This window comes from Hemiscyllium ocellatum, unplaced genomic scaffold (genome assembly GCF_020745735.1).
Source record: "Hemiscyllium ocellatum isolate sHemOce1 unplaced genomic scaffold, sHemOce1.pat.X.cur. scaffold_2040_pat_ctg1, whole genome shotgun sequence".
In the NCBI taxonomy this organism is placed as follows: domain Eukaryota; kingdom Metazoa; phylum Chordata; class Chondrichthyes; order Orectolobiformes; family Hemiscylliidae; genus Hemiscyllium; species Hemiscyllium ocellatum.
In genome coordinates, this window is record NW_026867953.1 from 3,205 (window position 1) to 22,123 (window position 18,919).

Below are 18,919 nucleotides of genomic sequence, written 5' to 3' on the forward strand. Positions count from 1 at the left end.
AAGATCGCGCGAGATTTGGCCAGGGCCTGGTAGGCAATCGAGCCCAAGGATCCTGCAGGCTGGGCCGGGGGCCTGGCCTCGGACACTGCCCCATCCGTCTTCAACATCTCTGGACGAAGGAACGCAGGAAAGTTGATTTTTCACAATGTCCTGGGACTCCACAACATTTTCAGACTCCTAGGATATCGCGATGGAACGGATTGGGCGCTTGTGCTGTGGTGCCGAGCTCTGCAACACCATCGTCCGAGATCACCACCATCTTGGATCCTCACAGTGCATTGAGAGGAGAAAATCCACAAAAACACACAATGAGAGGTCAGGGCGCAGTATTTAAAGTCTGCCATGCTGCATGGAACTGTGCAGCTCCAGTGGCCTAATGGATAAGGCACTGGCCTCCTAAGCCAGGGGTTCTGGGTTCAAATCCCATCTGGGGTGTCTGACTCTTCCTTGTCTGTCCTTAATCTGCTTTGCCAACCACTGCTTATCTGCATTCAGTTGTTAGGGTGAGGTGTTCCCTGTCGCCTTACGCAGCTCTTTTGGGAATCTGCAGGATTAAAGCTGAATTCCCTGAAACAGACAGCACAGACACAATGGCTGAAAACCTGCTGAGAATCTCCTGGAGATGGCATGGTGGCTCAGTGGGTAGCACTGCTGCCTCGCAGCATCGGGGACCTGACTTTGATTCCTCCCTTGGCTTTCTGTTTGTGTCGAGTTTGCACCTTCTCTCCATGGGCTACTGCGGGTGCTTTGCTTTCCTCCCACAGCCCAAAGATGTGCAGGTTCGCTGGATTGGCTTTGGGGAATGCAGGCTGAGAGGATAGTGGTTGGGCCTGGATGGGATGCTCATCAGAGGCTGAGTGTGGACTTGCTGGGGTGAATGGCTTGCCCCCCTCACTCTCGGGCTTTTATCAACAAGTTTGGAGCACATGGTCAGAGCTCTGCTGCAGATCGCAGTCAAGGCTTCGCTAAGGGACTGGCATCCAGGTGTGTGTTCATATCCTTCTTTTCCCTGATCTTCCAGAATGTTCTCTAGCTTTGGCCAAAGGGGTCATCAGCTGGGTTCACATCATCCAATGGAGTCACCTTGCCCGTAGCTAGACAACGGATTGACTCAGACTGACACTTCCAGTCATCGAGTCATAGAGATGTACAGCACACAAACACACCCTCGGTCGAACAGATATCCCGACCCAATCTAGTCCCACCTGCCAGCACCCGGCCCATCTCCCTCCAAACTCTTCCTATACGTATATACCATCCAGATGCCTTTGAAATGATGTAATTGTACCAGCCTCGACCACTTCCTCTGGCAGCTCATTCCACACACACACACCACCTTCTGCCTGAAAATGTTGTCCCTTTGGTCTCTTTTATATCTTTTCCCACTCACCCTAAACCTAAGCCTCTAGTTCTGGACTCCCACACCCAGGGAAAAGACCTTGGCTGTTTACCCTATTCATGTTCCTCATGATTTTATAAACCTCTGTATGGTCAGCCCTCAGCCTCCGATGCTTGGATCCTATCCTTAGAGAGGAGCGGTATCAGCTTCCACCGCTGTGCCTCTGTGTCCAACCTCATCCGTCCTCTTTTCCAGGTCTCCCAGCTGCTGTTCATGCTTCTGCAGCACGATAGAGATCGGGGCCAGCTTCTCCTCTATCTGCTTAACCAAGATCGCGCGAGATTTGGCCAGGGCCTGGTAGGCAATCGAGCCCAAGGATCCTGCAGGCTGGGCCGGGGGCCTGGCCTCGGACACTGCCCCATCCGTCTTCAACATCTCTGGACGAAGGAAACGCAGGAAAGTTGATTTTTCACAATGTCCTGGGACTCCACAACATTTTCAGACTCCTAGGATATCGCGATGGAACGGATTGGGCGCTTGTGCTGTGGTGCCGAGCTCTGCAACACCATCGTCCGAGATCACCACCATCTTGGATCCTCACAGTGCATTGAGAGGAGAAAATCCACAAAAACACACAATGAGAGGTCAGGGCGCAGTATTTAAAGTCTGCCATGCTGCATGCAACTGTGCAGCTCCAGTGGCCTAATGGATAAGGCACTGGCCTCCTAAGCCAGGGGTTCTGGGTTCAAATCCCATCTGGGGTGTCTGACTCTTCCTTGTCTGTCCTTAATCTGCTTTGCCAACAACTGCTTATCTGCATTCAGTTGTTAGGGTGAGGTGTTCCCTGTCGCCTTACGCAGCTCTTTTGGGGATCTGCAGGATTAAAGCTGAATTCCCTGAAACAGACAGCACAGACACAATGGCTGAAAACCTGCTGAGAATCTCCTGGGCTGGCATGGTGGCTCAGTGGGTAGCACTGCTGCCTCGCAGCATCGGGGACCTGACTTTGATTCCTCCCTTGGCTTTCTGTTTGTGTCGAGTTTGCACCTTCTCTCCATGGGCTACTGCGGGTGCTTTGCTTTCCTCCCACAGCCCAAAGATGTGCAGGTTCGCTGGATTGGCTTTGGGGAATGCAGGCTGAGAGGATAGTGGTTGGGCCTGGATGGGATGCTCATCAGAGGCTGAGTGTGGACTTGCTGGGGTGAATGGCTTGCCCCCCTCACTCTCGGGCTTTTATCAACAAGTTTGGAGCACATGGTCAGAGCTCTGCTGCAGATCGCAGTCAAGGCTTCGCTAAGGGACTGGCATCCAGGTGTGTGTTCATATCCTTCTTTTCCCTGATCTTCCAGAATGTTCTCTAGCTTTGGCCAAAGGGGTCATCAGCTGGGTTCACATCATCCAATGGAGTCACCTTGCCCGTAGCTAGACAACGGATTGACTCAGACTGACACTTCCAGTCATCGAGTCATAGAGATGTACAGCACACAAACACACCCTCGGTCGAACAGATATCCCGACCCAATCTAGTCCCACCTGCCAGCACCCGGCCCATCTCCCTCCAAACTCTTCCTATACGTATACCCATCCAGATGCCTTTGAAATGATGTAATTGTACCAGCCTCGACCACTTCCTCTGGCAGCTCATTCCACACACACACACCACCTTCTGCCTGAAAATGTTGTCCCTTTGGTCTCTTTTATATCTTTTCCCTCTCACCCTAAACCTAAGCCCTCTAGTTCTGGACTCCCACACCCAGGGAAAAGACCTTGGCTGTTTACCCTATTCATGTTCCTCATGATTTTATAAACCTCTGTATGGTCAGCCCTCAGCCTCCGATGCTTGGATCCTATCCTTAGAGGAAGCGGTATCAGCTTCCACCGCTGTGCCTCTGTGTCCAACCTCATCCGTCCTCTTTTCCAGGTCTCCCAGCTGCTGTTCATGCTTCTGCAGCACGATAGAGATCGGGGCCAGCTTCTCCTCTATCTGCTTAACCAAGATCGCGCGAGATTTGGCCAGGGCCTGGTAGGCAATCGAGCCCAAGGATCCTGCAGGCTGGGCCGGGGGCCTGGCCTCGGACACTGCCCCATCCGTCTTCAACATCTCTGGACGAAGGAAACGCAGGAAAGTTGATTTTTCACAATGTCCTGGGACTCCACAACATTTTCAGACTCCTAGGATATCGCGATGGAACGGATTGGGCGCTTGTGCTGTGGTGCCGAGCTCTGCAACACCATCGTCCGAGATCACCACCATCTTGGATCCTCACAGTGCATTGAGAGGAGAAAATCCACAAAAACACACAATGAGAGGTCAGGGCGCAGTATTTAAAGTCTGCCATGCTGCATGGAACTGTGCAGCTCCAGTGGCCTAATGGATAAGGCACTGGCTCCTAAGCCAGGGGTTCTGGGTTCAAATCCCATCTGGGTGTCTGACTCTTCCTTGTCTGTCCTTAATCTGCTTTGCCAACAACTGCTTATCTGCATTCAGTTGATAGGGTGAGGTGTTCGTCGCCTTACGCAGCTCTTTTGGGGATCTGCAGGATTAAAGCTGAATTCCCTGAAACAGACAGCACAGACACAATGGCTGAAAACCTGCTGAGAATCTCCTGGGGCTGGCATGGTGGCTCAGTGGGTAGCACTGCTGCCTCGCAGCATCGGGGACCTGACTTTGATTCCTCCCTTGGCTTTCTGTTTGTGTCGAGTTTGCACCTTCTCTCCATGGGCTACTGCGGGTGCTTTGCTTTCCTCCCACAGCCCAAAGATGTGCAGGTTCGCTGGATTGGCTTTGGGGAATGCAGGCTGAGAGGATAGTGGTTGGGCCTGGATGGGATGCTCATCAGAGGCTGAGTGTGGACTTGCTGGGGTGAATGGCTTGCCCCCCTCACTCTCGGGCTTTTATCAACAAGTTTGGAGCACATGGTCAGAGCTCTGCTGCAGATCGCAGTCAAGGCTTCGCTAAGGGACTGGCATCCAGGTGTGTGTTCATATCCTTCTTTTCCCTGATCTTCCAGAATGTTCTCTAGCTTTGGCCAAAGGGGTCATCAGCTGGGTTCACATCATCCAATGGAGTCACCTTGCCCGTAGCTAGACAACGGATTGACTCAGACTGACACTTCCAGTCATCGAGTCATAGAGATGTACAGCACACAAACACACCCTCGGTCGAACAGATATCCCGACCCAATCTAGTCCCACCTGCCAGCACCCGGCCCATCTCCCTCCAAACTCTTCCTATACGTATACCCATCCAGATGCCTTTGAAATGATGTAATTGTACCAGCCTCGACCACTTCCTCTGGCAGCTCATTCCACACACACACACCACCTTCTGCCTGAAAATGTTGTCCCTTTGGTCTCTTTTATATCTTTTCCCTCTCACCCTAAACCTAAGCCCTCTAGTTCTGGACTCCCACACCCCAGGGAAAAGACCTTGGCTGTTTACCCTATTCATGTTCCTCATGATTTTATAAACCTCTGTATGGTCAGCCCTCAGCCTCCGATGCTTGGATCCTATCCTTAGAGGAAGCGGTATCAGCTTCCACCGCTGTGCCTCTGTGTCCAACCTCATCCGTCCTCTTTTCCAGGTCTCCCAGCTGCTGTTCATGCTTCTGCAGCACGATAGAGATCGGGGCCAGCTTCTCCTCTATCTGCTTAACCAAGATCGCGCGAGATTTGGCCAGGGCCTGGTAGGCAATCGAGCCCAAGGATCCTGCAGGCTGGGCCGGGGGCCTGGCCTCGGACACTGCCCCATCCGTCTTCAACATCTCTGGACGAAGGAAACGCAGGAAAGTTGATTTTTCACAATGTCCTGGGACTCCACAACATTTTCAGACTCCTAGGATATCGCGATGGAACGGATTGGGCGCTTGTGCTGTGGTGCCGAGCTCTGCAACACCATCGTCCGAGATCACCACCATCTTGGATCCTCACAGTGCATTGAGAGGAGAAAATCCACAAAAACACACAATGAGAGGTCAGGGCGCAGTATTTAAAGTCTGCCATGCTGCATGTAACTATGCGGCTCCAGTGGCCTAATGGATAAGGCACTGGCCTCCTAAGCCAGGGGTTCTGGGTTCAAATCCCATCTGGGGTGTCTGACTCTTCCTTGTCTGTCCTTAATCTGCTTTGCCAACAACTGCTTATCTGCATTCAGTTGATAGGGTGAGGTGTTCCCTGTCGCCTTACGCAGCTCTTTTGGGGATCTGCAGGATTAAAGCTGAATTCCCTGAAACAGACAGCACAGACACAATGGCTGAAAACCTGCTGAGAATCTCCTGGGGCTGGCATGGTGGCTCAGTGGGTAGCACTGCTGCCTCGCAGCATCGGGGACCTGACTTTGATTCCTCCCTTGGCTTTCTGTTTGTGTCGAGTTTGCACCTTCTCTCCATGGGCTACTGCGGGTGCTTTGCTTTCCTCCCACAGCCCAAAGATGTGCAGGTTCGCTGGATTGGCTTTGGGGAATGCAGGCTGAGAGGATAGTGGTTGGGCCTGGATGGGATGCTCATCAGAGGCTGAGTGTGGACTTGCTGGGGTGAATGGCTTGCCCCCCTCACTCTCGGGCTTTTATCAACAAGTTTGGAGCACATGGTCAGAGCTCTGCTGCAGATCGCAGTCAAGGCTTCGCTAAGGGACTGGCATCCAGGTGTGTGTTCATATCCTTCTTTTCCCTGATCTTCCAGAATGTTCTCTAGCTTTGGCCAAAGGGGTCATCAGCTGGGTTCACATCATCCAATGGAGTCACCTTGCCCGTAGCTAGACAACGGATTGACTCAGACTGACACTTCCAGTCATCGAGTCATAGAGATGTACAGCACACAAACACACCCTCGGTCGAACAGATATCCCGACCCAATCTAGTCCCACCTGCCAGCACCCGGCCCATCTCCCTCCAAACTCTTCCTATACGTATACCCATCCAGATGCCTTTGAAATGATGTAATTGTACCAGCCTCGACCACTTCCTCTGGCAGCTCATTCCACACACACACACCACCTTCTGCCTGAAAATGTTGTCCCTTTGGTCTCTTTTATATCTTTTCCCTCTCACCCTAAACCTAAGCCCTCTAGTTCTGGACTCCCACACCCCAGGGAAAAGACCTTGGCTGTTTACCCTATTCATGTTCCTCATGATTTTATAAACCTCTGTATGGTCAGCCCTCAGCCTCCGATGCTTGGATCCTATCCTTAGAGGAAGCGGTATCAGCTTCCACCGCTGTGCCTCTGTGTCCAACCTCATCCGTCCTCTTTTCCAGGTCTCCCAGCTGCTGTTCATGCTTCTGCAGCACGATAGAGATCGGGGCCAGCTTCTCCTCTATCTGCTTAACCAAGATCGCGCGAGATTTGGCCAGGGCCTGGTAGGCAATCGAGCCCAAGGATCCTGCAGGCTGGGCCGGGGGCCTGGCCTCGGACACTGCCCCATCCGTCTTCAACATCTCTGGACGAAGGAAACGCAGGAAAGTTGATTTTTCACAATGTCCTGGGACTCCACAACATTTTCAGACTCCTAGGATATCGCGATGGAACGGATTGGGCGCTTGTGCTGTGGTGCCGAGCTCTGCAACACCATCGTCCGAGATCACCACCATCTTGGATCCTCACAGTGCATTGAGAGGAGAAAATCCACAAAAACACACAATGAGAGGTCAGGGCGCAGTATTTAAAGTCTGCCATGCTGCATGGAACTGTGCAGCTCCAGTGGCCTAATGGATAAGGCACTGGCCTCCTAAGCCAGGGGTTCTGGGTTCAAATCCCATCTGGGGTGTCTGACTCTTCCTTGTCTGTCCTTAATCTGCTTTGCCAACAACTGCTTATCTGCATTCAGTTGATAGGGTGAGGTGTCGCCTTACGCAGCTCTTTTGGGGATCTGCAGGATTAAAGCTGAATTCCCTGAAACAGACAGCACAGACACAATGGCTGAAAACCTGCTGAGAATCTCCTGGGGCTGGCATGGTGGCTCAGTGGGTAGCACTGCTGCCTCGCAGCATCGGGGACCTGACTTTGATTCCTCCCTTGGCTTTCTGTTTGTGTCGAGTTTGCACCTTCTCTCCATGGGCTACTGCGGGTGCTTTGCTTTCCTCCCACAGCCCAAAGATGTGCAGGTTCGCTGGATTGGCTTTGGGGAATGCAGGCTGAGAGGATAGTGGTTGGGCCTGGATGGGATGCTCATCAGAGGCTGAGTGTGGACTTGCTGGGGTGAATGGCTTGCCCCCCTCACTCTCGGGCTTTTATCAACAAGTTTGGAGCACATGGTCAGAGCTCTGCTGCAGATCGCAGTCAAGGCTTCGCTAAGGGACTGGCATCCAGGTGTGTGTTCATATCCTTCTTTTCCCTGATCTTCCAGAATGTTCTCTAGCTTTGGCCAAAGGGGTCATCAGCTGGGTTCACATCATCCAATGGAGTCACCTTGCCCGTAGCTAGACAACGGATTGACTCAGACTGACACTTCCAGTCATCGAGTCATAGAGATGTACAGCACACAAACACACCCTCGGTCGAACAGATATCCCGACCCAATCTAGTCCCACCTGCCAGCACCCGGCCCATCTCCCTCCAAACTCTTCCTATACGTATACCCATCCAGATGCCTTTGAAATGATGTAATTGTACCAGCCTCGACCACTTCCTCTGGCAGCTCATTCCACACACACACACCACCTTCTGCCTGAAAATGTTGTCCCTTTGGTCTCTTTTATATCTTTTCCCTCTCACCCTAAACCTAAGCCCTCTAGTTCTGGACTCCCACACCCCAGGGAAAAGACCTTGGCTGTTTACCCTATTCATGTTCCTCATGATTTTATAAACCTCTGTATGGTCAGCCCTCAGCCTCCGATGCTTGGATCCTATCCTTAGAGGAAGCGGTATCAGCTTCCACCGCTGTGCCTCTGTGTCCAACCTCATCCGTCCTCTTTTCCAGGTCTCCCAGCTGCTGTTCATGCTTCTGCAGCACGATAGAGATCGGGGCCAGCTTCTCCTCTATCTGCTTAACCAAGATCGCGCGAGATTTGGCCAGGGCCTGGTAGGCAATCGAGCCCAAGGATCCTGCAGGCTGGGCCGGGGGCCTGGCCTCGGACACTGCCCCATCCGTCTTCAACATCTCTGGACGAAGGAAACGCAGGAAAGTTGATTTTTCACAATGTCCTGGGACTCCACAACATTTTCAGACTCCTAGGATATCGCGATGGAACGGATTGGGCGCTTGTGCTGTGGTGCCGAGCTCTGCAACACCATCGTCCGAGATCACCACCATCTTGGATCCTCACAGTGCATTGAGAGGAGAAAATCCACAAAAACACACAATGAGAGGTCAGGGCGCAGTATTTAAAGTCTGCCATGCTGCATGAACTGTGCAGCTCCAGTGGCCTAATGGATAAGGCACTGGCCTCCTAAGCCAGGGGTTCTGGGTTCAAATCCCATCTGGGGTGTCTGACTCTTCCTTGTCTGTCCTTAATCTGCTTTGCCAACAACTGCTTATCTGCATTCAGTTGATAGGGTGAGGTGTTCCCTGTCGCCTTACGCAGCTCTTTTGGGGATCTGCAGGATTAAAGCTGAATTCCCTGAAACAGACAGCACAGACACAATGGCTGAAAACCTGCTGAGAATCTCCTGGGGCTGGCATGGTGGCTCAGTGGGTAGCACTGCTGCCTCGCAGCATCGGGGACCTGACTTTGATTCCTCCCTTGGCTTTCTGTTTGTGTCGAGTTTGCACCTTCTCTCCATGGGCTACTGCGGGTGCTTTGCTTTCCTCCCACAGCCCAAAGATGTGCAGGTTCGCTGGATTGGCTTTGGGGAATGCAGGCTGAGAGGATAGTGGTTGGGCCTGGATGGGATGCTCATCAGAGGCTGAGTGTGGACTTGCTGGGGTGAATGGCTTGCCCCCCTCACTCTCGGGCTTTTATCAACAAGTTTGGAGCACATGGTCAGAGCTCTGCTGCAGATCGCAGTCAAGGCTTCGCTAAGGGACTGGCATCCAGGTGTGTGTTCATATCCTTCTTTTCCCTGATCTTCCAGAATGTTCTCTAGCTTTGGCCAAAGGGGTCATCAGCTGGGTTCACATCATCCAATGGAGTCACCTTGCCCGTAGCTAGACAACGGATTGACTCAGACTGACACTTCCAGTCATCGAGTCATAGAGATGTACAGCACACAAACACACCCTCGGTCGAACAGATATCCCGACCCAATCTAGTCCCACCTGCCAGCACCCGGCCCATCTCCCTCCAAACTCTTCCTATACGTATACCCATCCAGATGCCTTTGAAATGATGTAATTGTACCAGCCTCGACCACTTCCTCTGGCAGCTCATTCCACACACACACACCACCTTCTGCCTGAAAATGTTGTCCCTTTGGTCTCTTTTATATCTTTTCCCTCTCACCCTAAACCTAAGCCCTCTAGTTCTGGACTCCCACACCCAGGGAAAAGACCTTGGCTGTTTACCCTATTCATGTTCCTCATGATTTTATAAACCTCTGTATGGTCAGCCCTCAGCCTCCGATGCTTGGATCCTATCCTTAGAGGAAGCGGTATCAGCTTCCACCGCTGTGCCTCTGTGTCCAACCTCATCCGTCCTCTTTTCCAGGTCTCCCAGCTGCTGTTCATGCTTCTGCAGCACGATAGAGATCGGGGCCAGCTTCTCCTCTATCTGCTTAACCAAGATCGCGCGAGATTTGGCCAGGGCCTGGTAGGCAATCGAGCCCAAGGATCCTGCAGGCTGGGCCGGGGGCCTGGCCTCGGACACTGCCCCATCCGTCTTCAACATCTCTGGACGAAGGAAACGCAGGAAAGTTGATTTTTCACAATGTCCTGGGACTCCACAACATTTTCAGACTCCTAGGATATCGCGATGGAACGGATTGGGCGCTTGTGCTGTGGTGCCGAGCTCTGCAACACCATCGTCCGAGATCACCACCATCTTGGATCCTCACAGTGCATTGAGAGGAGAAAATCCACAAAAACACACAATGAGAGGTCAGGGCGCAGTATTTAAAGTCTGCCATGCTGCATGAACTGTGCAGCTCCAGTGGCCTAATGGATAAGGCACTGGCCTCCTAAGCCAGGGGTTCTGGGTTCAAATCCCATCTGGGTGTCTGACTCTTCCTTGTCTGTCCTTAATCTGCTTTGCCAACAACTGCTTATCTGCATTCAGTTGATAGGGTGAGGTGTCGCCTTACGCAGCTCTTTTGGGGATCTGCAGGATTAAAGCTGAATTCCCTGAAACAGACAGCACAGACACAATGGCTGAAAACCTGCTGAGAATCTCCTGGGGCTGGCATGGTGGCTCAGTGGGTAGCACTGCTGCCTCGCAGCATCGGGGACCTGACTTTGATTCCTCCCTTGGCTTTCTGTTTGTGTCGAGTTTGCACCTTCTCTCCATGGGCTACTGCGGGTGCTTTGCTTTCCTCCCACAGCCCAAAGATGTGCAGGTTCGCTGGATTGGCTTTGGGGAATGCAGGCTGAGAGGATAGTGGTTGGGCCTGGATGGGATGCTCATCAGAGGCTGAGTGTGGACTTGCTGGGGTGAATGGCTTGCCCCCCTCACTCTCGGGCTTTTATCAACAAGTTTGGAGCACATGGTCAGAGCTCTGCTGCAGATCGCAGTCAAGGCTTCGCTAAGGGACTGGCATCCAGGTGTGTGTTCATATCCTTCTTTTCCCTGATCTTCCAGAATGTTCTCTAGCTTTGGCCAAAGGGGTCATCAGCTGGGTTCACATCATCCAATGGAGTCACCTTGCCCGTAGCTAGACAACGGATTGACTCAGACTGACACTTCCAGTCATCGAGTCATAGAGATGTACAGCACACAAACACACCCTCGGTCGAACAGATATCCCGACCCAATCTAGTCCCACCTGCCAGCACCCGGCCCATCTCCCTCCAAACTCTTCCTATACGTATACCCATCCAGATGCCTTTGAAATGATGTAATTGTACCAGCCTCGACCACTTCCTCTGGCAGCTCATTCCACACACACACACCACCTTCTGCCTGAAAATGTTGTCCCTTTGGTCTCTTTTATATCTTTTCCCTCTCACCCTAAACCTAAGCCCTCTAGTTCTGGACTCCCACACCCCAGGGAAAAGACCTTGGCTGTTTACCCTATTCATGTTCCTCATGATTTTATAAACCTCTGTATGGTCAGCCCTCAGCCTCCGATGCTTGGATCCTATCCTTAGAGGAAGCGGTATCAGCTTCCACCGCTGTGCCTCTGTGTCCAACCTCATCCGTCCTCTTTTCCAGGTCTCCCAGCTGCTGTTCATGCTTCTGCAGCACGATAGAGATCGGGGCCAGCTTCTCCTCTATCTGCTTAACCAAGATCGCGCGAGATTTGGCCAGGGCCTGGTAGGCAATCGAGCCCAAGGATCCTGCAGGCTGGGCCGGGGGCCTGGCCTCGGACACTGCCCCATCCGTCTTCAACATCTCTGGACGAAGGAAACGCAGGAAAGTTGATTTTTCACAATGTCCTGGGACTCCACAACATTTTCAGACTCCTAGGATATCGCGATGGAACGGATTGGGCGCTTGTGCTGTGGTGCCGAGCTCTGCAACACCATCGTCCGAGATCACCACCATCTTGGATCCTCACAGTGCATTGAGAGGAGAAAATCCACAAAAACACACAATGAGAGGTCAGGGCGCAGTATTTAAAGTCTGCCATGCTGCATGAACTGTGCAGCTCCAGTGGCCTAATGGATAAGGCACTGGCCTCCTAAGCCAGGGGTTCTGGGTTCAAATCCCATCTGGGGTGTCTGACTCTTCCTTGTCTGTCCTTAATCTGCTTTGCCAACAACTGCTTATCTGCATTCAGTTGATAGGGTGAGGTGTTCCCTGTCGCCTTACGCAGCTCTTTTGGGGATCTGCAGGATTAAAGCTGAATTCCCTGAAACAGACAGCACAGACACAATGGCTGAAAACCTGCTGAGAATCTCCTGGGGCTGGCATGGTGGCTCAGTGGGTAGCACTGCTGCCTCGCAGCATCGGGGACCTGACTTTGATTCCTCCCTTGGCTTTCTGTTTGTGTCGAGTTTGCACCTTCTCTCCATGGGCTACTGCGGGTGCTTTGCTTTCCTCCCACAGCCCAAAGATGTGCAGGTTCGCTGGATTGGCTTTGGGGAATGCAGGCTGAGAGGATAGTGGTTGGGCCTGGATGGGATGCTCATCAGAGGCTGAGTGTGGACTTGCTGGGGTGAATGGCTTGCCCCCCTCACTCTCGGGCTTTTATCAACAAGTTTGGAGCACATGGTCAGAGCTCTGCTGCAGATCGCAGTCAAGGCTTCGCTAAGGGACTGGCATCCAGGTGTGTGTTCATATCCTTCTTTTCCCTGATCTTCCAGAATGTTCTCTAGCTTTGGCCAAAGGGGTCATCAGCTGGGTTCACATCATCCAATGGAGTCACCTTGCCCGTAGCTAGACAACGGATTGACTCAGACTGACACTTCCAGTCATCGAGTCATAGAGATGTACAGCACACAAACACACCCTCGGTCGAACAGATATCCCGACCCAATCTAGTCCCACCTGCCAGCACCCGGCCCATCTCCCTCCAAACTCTTCCTATACGTATACCCATCCAGATGCCTTTGAAATGATGTAATTGTACCAGCCTCGACCACTTCCTCTGGCAGCTCATTCCACACACACACACCACCTTCTGCCTGAAAATGTTGTCCCTTTGGTCTCTTTTATATCTTTTCCCTCTCACCCTAAACCTAAGCCCTCTAGTTCTGGACTCCCACACCCCAGGGAAAAGACCTTGGCTGTTTACCCTATTCATGTTCCTCATGATTTTATAAACCTCTGTATGGTCAGCCCTCAGCCTCCGATGCTTGGATCCTATCCTTAGAGGAAGCGGTATCAGCTTCCACCGCTGTGCCTCTGTGTCCAACCTCATCCGTCCTCTTTTCCAGGTCTCCCAGCTGCTGTTCATGCTTCTGCAGCACGATAGAGATCGGGGCCAGCTTCTCCTCTATCTGCTTAACCAAGATCGCGCGAGATTTGGCCAGGGCCTGGTAGGCAATCGAGCCCAAGGATCCTGCAGGCTGGGCCGGGGGCCTGGCCTCGGACACTGCCCCATCCGTCTTCAACATCTCTGGACGAAGGAAACGCAGGAAAGTTGATTTTTCACAATGTCCTGGGACTCCACAACATTTTCAGACTCCTAGGATATCGCGATGGAACGGATTGGGCGCTTGTGCTGTGGTGCCGAGCTCTGCAACACCATCGTCCGAGATCACCACCATCTTGGATCCTCACAGTGCATTGAGAGGAGAAAATCCACAAAAACACACAATGAGAGGTCAGGGCGCAGTATTTAAAGTCTGCCATGCTGCATGGAACTGTGCAGCTCCAGTGGCCTAATGGATAAGGCACTGGCCTCCTAAGCCAGGGGTTCTGGGTTCAAATCCCATCTGGGGTGTCTGACTCTTCCTTGTCTGTCCTTAATCTGCTTTGCCAACAACTGCTTATCTGCATTCAGTTGATAGGGTGAGGTGTCGCCTTACGCAGCTCTTTTGGGGATCTGCAGGATTAAAGCTGAATTCCCTGAAACAGACAGCACAGACACAATGGCTGAAAACCTGCTGAGAATCTCCTGGGGCTGGCATGGTGGCTCAGTGGGTAGCACTGCTGCCTCGCAGCATCGGGGACCTGACTTTGATTCCTCCCTTGGCTTTCTGTTTGTGTCGAGTTTGCACCTTCTCTCCATGGGCTACTGCGGGTGCTTTGCTTTCCTCCCACAGCCCAAAGATGTGCAGGTTCGCTGGATTGGCTTTGGGGAATGCAGGCTGAGAGGATAGTGGTTGGGCCTGGATGGGATGCTCATCAGAGGCTGAGTGTGGACTTGCTGGGGTGAATGGCTTGCCCCCCTCACTCTCGGGCTTTTATCAACAAGTTTGGAGCACATGGTCAGAGCTCTGCTGCAGATCGCAGTCAAGGCTTCGCTAAGGGACTGGCATCCAGGTGTGTGTTCATATCCTTCTTTTCCCTGATCTTCCAGAATGTTCTCTAGCTTTGGCCAAAGGGGTCATCAGCTGGGTTCACATCATCCAATGGAGTCACCTTGCCCGTAGCTAGACAACGGATTGACTCAGACTGACACTTCCAGTCATCGAGTCATAGAGATGTACAGCACACAAACACACCCTCGGTCGAACAGATATCCCGACCCAATCTAGTCCCACCTGCCAGCACCCGGCCCATCTCCCTCCAAACTCTTCCTATACGTATACCCATCCAGATGCCTTTGAAATGATGTAATTGTACCAGCCTCGACCACTTCCTCTGGCAGCTCATTCCACACACACACACCACCTTCTGCCTGAAAATGTTGTCCCTTTGGTCTCTTTTATATCTTTTCCCTCTCACCCTAAACCTAAGCCCTCTAGTTCTGGACTCCCACACCCCAGGGAAAAGACCTTGGCTGTTTACCCTATTCATGTTCCTCATGATTTTATAAACCTCTGTATGGTCAGCCCTCAGCCTCCGATGCTTGGATCCTATCCTTAGAGGAAGCGGTATCAGCTTCCACCGCTGTGCCTCTGTGTCCAACCTCATCCGTCCTCTTTTCCAGGTCTCCCAGCTGCTGTTCATGCTTCTGCAGCACGATAGAGATCGGGGCCAGCTTCTCCTCTATCTGCTTAACCAAGATCGCGCGAGATTTGGCCAGGGCCTGGTAGGCAATCGAGCCCAAGGATCCTGCAGGCTGGGCCGGGGGCCTGGCCTCGGACACTGCCCCATCCGTCTTCAACATCTCTGGACGAAGGAAACGCAGGAAAGTTGATTTTTCACAATGTCCTGGGACTCCACAACATTTTCAGACTCCTAGGATATCGCGATGGAACGGATTGGGCGCTTGTGCTGTGGTGCCGAGCTCTGCAACACCATCGTCCGAGATCACCACCATCTTGGATCCTCACAGTGCATTGAGAGGAGAAAATCCACAAAAACACACAATGAGAGGTCAGGGCGCAGTATTTAAAGTCTGCCATGCTGCATGGAACTGTGCAGCTCCAGTGGCCTAATGGATAAGGCACTGGCCTCCTAAGCCAGGGGTTCTGGGTTCAAATCCCATCTGGGGTGTCTGACTCTTCCTTGTCTGTCCTTAATCTGCTTTGCCAACAACTGCTTATCTGCATTCAGTTGATAGGGTGAGGTGTTCCCTGTCGCCTTACGCAGCTCTTTTGGGGATCTGCAGGATTAAAGCTGAATTCCCTGAAACAGACAGCACAGACACAATGGCTGAAAACCTGCTGAGAATCTCCTGGGGCTGGCATGGTGGCTCAGTGGGTAGCACTGCTGCCTCGCAGCATCGGGGACCTGACTTTGATTCCTCCCTTGGCTTTCTGTTTGTGTCGAGTTTGCACCTTCTCTCCATGGGCTACTGCGGGTGCTTTGCTTTCCTCCCACAGCCCAAAGATGTGCAGGTTCGCTGGATTGGCTTTGGGGAATGCAGGCTGAGAGGATAGTGGTTGGGCCTGGATGGGATGCTCATCAGAGGCTGAGTGTGGACTTGCTGGGGTGAATGGCTTGCCCCCCTCACTCTCGGGCTTTTATCAACAAGTTTGGAGCACATGGTCAGAGCTCTGCTGCAGATCGCAGTCAAGGCTTCGCTAAGGGACTGGCATCCAGGTGTGTGTTCATATCCTTCTTTTCCCTGATCTTCCAGAATGTTCTCTAGCTTTGGCCAAAGGGGTCATCAGCTGGGTTCACATCATCCAATGGAGTCACCTTGCCCGTAGCTAGACAACGGATTGACTCAGACTGACACTTCCAGTCATCGAGTCATAGAGATGTACAGCACACAAACACACCCTCGGTCGAACAGATATCCCGACCCAATCTAGTCCCACCTGCCAGCACCCGGCCCATCTCCCTCCAAACTCTTCCTATACGTATACCCATCCAGATGCCTTTGAAATGATGTAATTGTACCAGCCTCGACCACTTCCTCTGGCAGCTCATTCCACACACACACACCACCTTCTGCCTGAAAATGTTGTCCCTTTGGTCTCTTTTATATCTTTTCCCTCTCACCCTAAACCTAAGCCCTCTAGTTCTGGACTCCCACACCCCAGGGAAAAGACCTTGGCTGTTTACCCTATTCATGTTCCTCATGATTTTATAAACCTCTGTATGGTCAGCCCTCAGCCTCCGATGCTTGGATCCTATCCTTAGAGGAAGCGGTATCAGCTTCCACCGCTGTGCCTCTGTGTCCAACCTCATCCGTCCTCTTTTCCAGGTCTCCCAGCTGCTGTTCATGCTTCTGCAGCACGATAGAGATCGGGGCCAGCTTCTCCTCTATCTGCTTAACCAAGATCGCGCGAGATTTGGCCAGGGCCTGGTAGGCAATCGAGCCCAAGGATCCTGCAGGCTGGGCCGGGGGCCTGGCCTCGGACACTGCCCCATCCGTCTTCAACATCTCTGGACGAAGGAAACGCAGGAAAGTTGATTTTTCACAATGTCCTGGGACTCCACAACATTTTCAGACTCCTAGGATATCGCGATGGAACGGATTGGGCGCTTGTGCTGTGGTGCCGAGCTCTGCAACACCATCGTCCGAGATCACCACCATCTTGGATCCTCACAGTGCATTGAGAGGAGAAAATCCACAAAAACACACAATGAGAGGTCAGGGCGCAGTATTTAAAGTCTGCCATGCTGCATGGAACTGTGCAGCTCCAGTGGCCTAATGGATAAGGCACTGGCCTCCTAAGCCAGGGGTTCTGGGTTCAAATCCCATCTGGGGTGTCTGACTCTTCCTTGTCTGTCCTTAATCTGCTTTGCCAACAACTGCTTATCTGCATTCAGTTGATAGGGTGAGGTGTTCCCTGTCGCCTTACGCAGCTCTTTTGGGGATCTGCAGGATTAAAGCTGAATTCCCTGAAACAGACAGCACAGACACAATGGCTGAAAACCTGCTGAGAATCTCCTGGGGCTGGCATGGTGGCTCAGTGGGTAGCACTGCTGCCTCGCAGCATCGGGGACCTGACTTTGATTCCTCCCTTGGCTTTCTGTTTGTGTCGAGTTTGCACCTTCTCTCCATGGGCTACTGCGGGTGCTTTGCTTTCCTCCCACAGCCCAAAGATGTGCAGGTTCGCTGGATTGGCTTTGGGGAATGCAGGCTGAGAGGATAGTGGTTGGGCCTGGATGGGATGCTCATCAGAGGCTGAGTGTGGACTTGCTGGGGTGAATGGCTTGCCCCCCTCACTCTCGGGCTTTTATCAACAAGTTTGGAGCACATGGTCAGAGCTCTGCTGCAGATCGCAGTCAAGGCTTCGCTAAGGGACTGGCATCCAGGTGTGTGTTCATATCCTTCTTTTCCCTGATCTTCCAGAATGTTCTCTAGCTTTGGCCAAAGGGGTCATCAGCTGGGTTCACATCATCCAATGGAGTCACCTTGCCCGTAGCTAGACAACGGATTGACTCAGACTGACACTTCCAGTCATCGAGTCATAGAGATGTACAGCACACAAACACACCCTCGGTCGAACAGATATCCCGACCCAATCTAGTCCCACCTGCCAGCACCCGGCCCATCTCCCTCCAAACTCTTCCTATACGTATACCCATCCAGATGCCTTTGAAATGATGTAATTGTACCAGCCTCGACCACTTCCTCTGGCAGCTCATTCCACACACACACACCACCTTCTGCCTGAAAATGTTGTCCCTTTGGTCTCTTTTATATCTTTTCCCTCTCACCCTAAACCTAAGCCCTCTAGTTCTGGACTCCCACACCCCAGGGAAAAGACCTTGGCTGTTTACCCTATTCATGTTCCTCATGATTTTATAAACCTCTGTATGGTCAGCCCTCAGCCTCCGATGCTTGGATCCTATCCTTAGAGGAAGCGGTATCAGCTTCCACCGCTGTGCCTCTGTGTCCAACCTCATCCGTCCTCTTTTCCAGGTCTCCCAGCTGCTGTTCATGCTTCTGCAGCACGATAGAGATCGGGGCCAGCTTCTCCTCTATCTGCTTAACCAAGATCGCGCGAGATTTGGCCAGGGCCTGGTAGGCAATCGAGCCCAAGGATCCTGCAGGCTGGGCCGGGGGCCTGGCCTCGGACACTGCCCCATCCGTCTTCAACATCTCTGGACGAAGGAAACGCAGGAAAGTTGATTTTTCACAATGTCCTGGGACTCCACAACATTTTCAGACTCCTAGGATATCGCGATGGAACGGATTGGGCGCTTGTGCTGTGGTGCCGAGCTCTGCAACACCATCGTCCGAGATCACCACCATCTTGGATCCTCACAGTGCATTGAGAGGAGAAAATCCACAAAAACACACAATGAGAGGTCAGGGCGCAGTATTTAAAGTCTGCCATGCTGCATGGAACTGTGCAGCTCCAGTGGCCTAATGGATAAGGCACTGGCCTCCTAAGCCAGGGGTTCTGGGTTCAAATCCCATCTGGGGTGTCTGACTCTTCCTTGTCTGTCCTTAATCTGCTTTGCCAACAACTGCTTATCTGCATTCAGTTGATAGGGTGAGGTGTTCCCTGTCGCCTTACGCAGCTCTTTTGGGGATCTGCAGGATTAAAGCTGAATTCCCTGAAACAGACAGCACAGACACAATGGCTGAAAACCT

General features: G+C 52.3%; 10 non-coding genes across 10 annotated transcripts; all 10 read left to right on the plus strand.

Moving 5' to 3' along the window:
* Window positions 1–362: 362 nt before the first annotated feature.
* Window positions 363–435, plus strand: trnar-ccu (transfer RNA arginine (anticodon CCU)). Its single transcript has one exon. It is a non-coding gene; the product is annotated as a tRNA-Arg (tRNA).
* A 1,595-nt stretch (window positions 436–2,030) lies between these two features.
* Window positions 2,031–2,103, plus strand: trnar-ccu (transfer RNA arginine (anticodon CCU)). Its single transcript has one exon. It is a non-coding gene; the product is annotated as a tRNA-Arg (tRNA).
* A 3,256-nt stretch (window positions 2,104–5,359) lies between these two features.
* trnar-ccu (transfer RNA arginine (anticodon CCU)) lies at window positions 5,360–5,432 on the plus strand. The gene has a single exon. It is a non-coding gene; the product is annotated as a tRNA-Arg (tRNA).
* A 1,595-nt stretch (window positions 5,433–7,027) lies between these two features.
* On the plus strand, window positions 7,028–7,100 carry trnar-ccu (transfer RNA arginine (anticodon CCU)). The gene has a single exon. It is a non-coding gene; the product is annotated as a tRNA-Arg (tRNA).
* A 1,587-nt stretch (window positions 7,101–8,687) lies between these two features.
* Window positions 8,688–8,760, plus strand: trnar-ccu (transfer RNA arginine (anticodon CCU)). Its single transcript has one exon. It is a non-coding gene; the product is annotated as a tRNA-Arg (tRNA).
* Window positions 8,761–12,012: 3,252 nt separating this feature from the next.
* On the plus strand, window positions 12,013–12,085 carry trnar-ccu (transfer RNA arginine (anticodon CCU)). The gene has a single exon. It is a non-coding gene; the product is annotated as a tRNA-Arg (tRNA).
* A 1,595-nt stretch (window positions 12,086–13,680) lies between these two features.
* trnar-ccu (transfer RNA arginine (anticodon CCU)) lies at window positions 13,681–13,753 on the plus strand. The gene has a single exon. It is a non-coding gene; the product is annotated as a tRNA-Arg (tRNA).
* Window positions 13,754–15,341: 1,588 nt separating this feature from the next.
* trnar-ccu (transfer RNA arginine (anticodon CCU)) lies at window positions 15,342–15,414 on the plus strand. Its single transcript has one exon. It is a non-coding gene; the product is annotated as a tRNA-Arg (tRNA).
* Window positions 15,415–17,009: 1,595 nt separating this feature from the next.
* Window positions 17,010–17,082, plus strand: trnar-ccu (transfer RNA arginine (anticodon CCU)). Its single transcript has one exon. It is a non-coding gene; the product is annotated as a tRNA-Arg (tRNA).
* Window positions 17,083–18,677: 1,595 nt separating this feature from the next.
* On the plus strand, window positions 18,678–18,750 carry trnar-ccu (transfer RNA arginine (anticodon CCU)). The gene has a single exon. It is a non-coding gene; the product is annotated as a tRNA-Arg (tRNA).
* The last annotated feature ends 169 nt before the right edge of the window (window positions 18,751–18,919 follow it).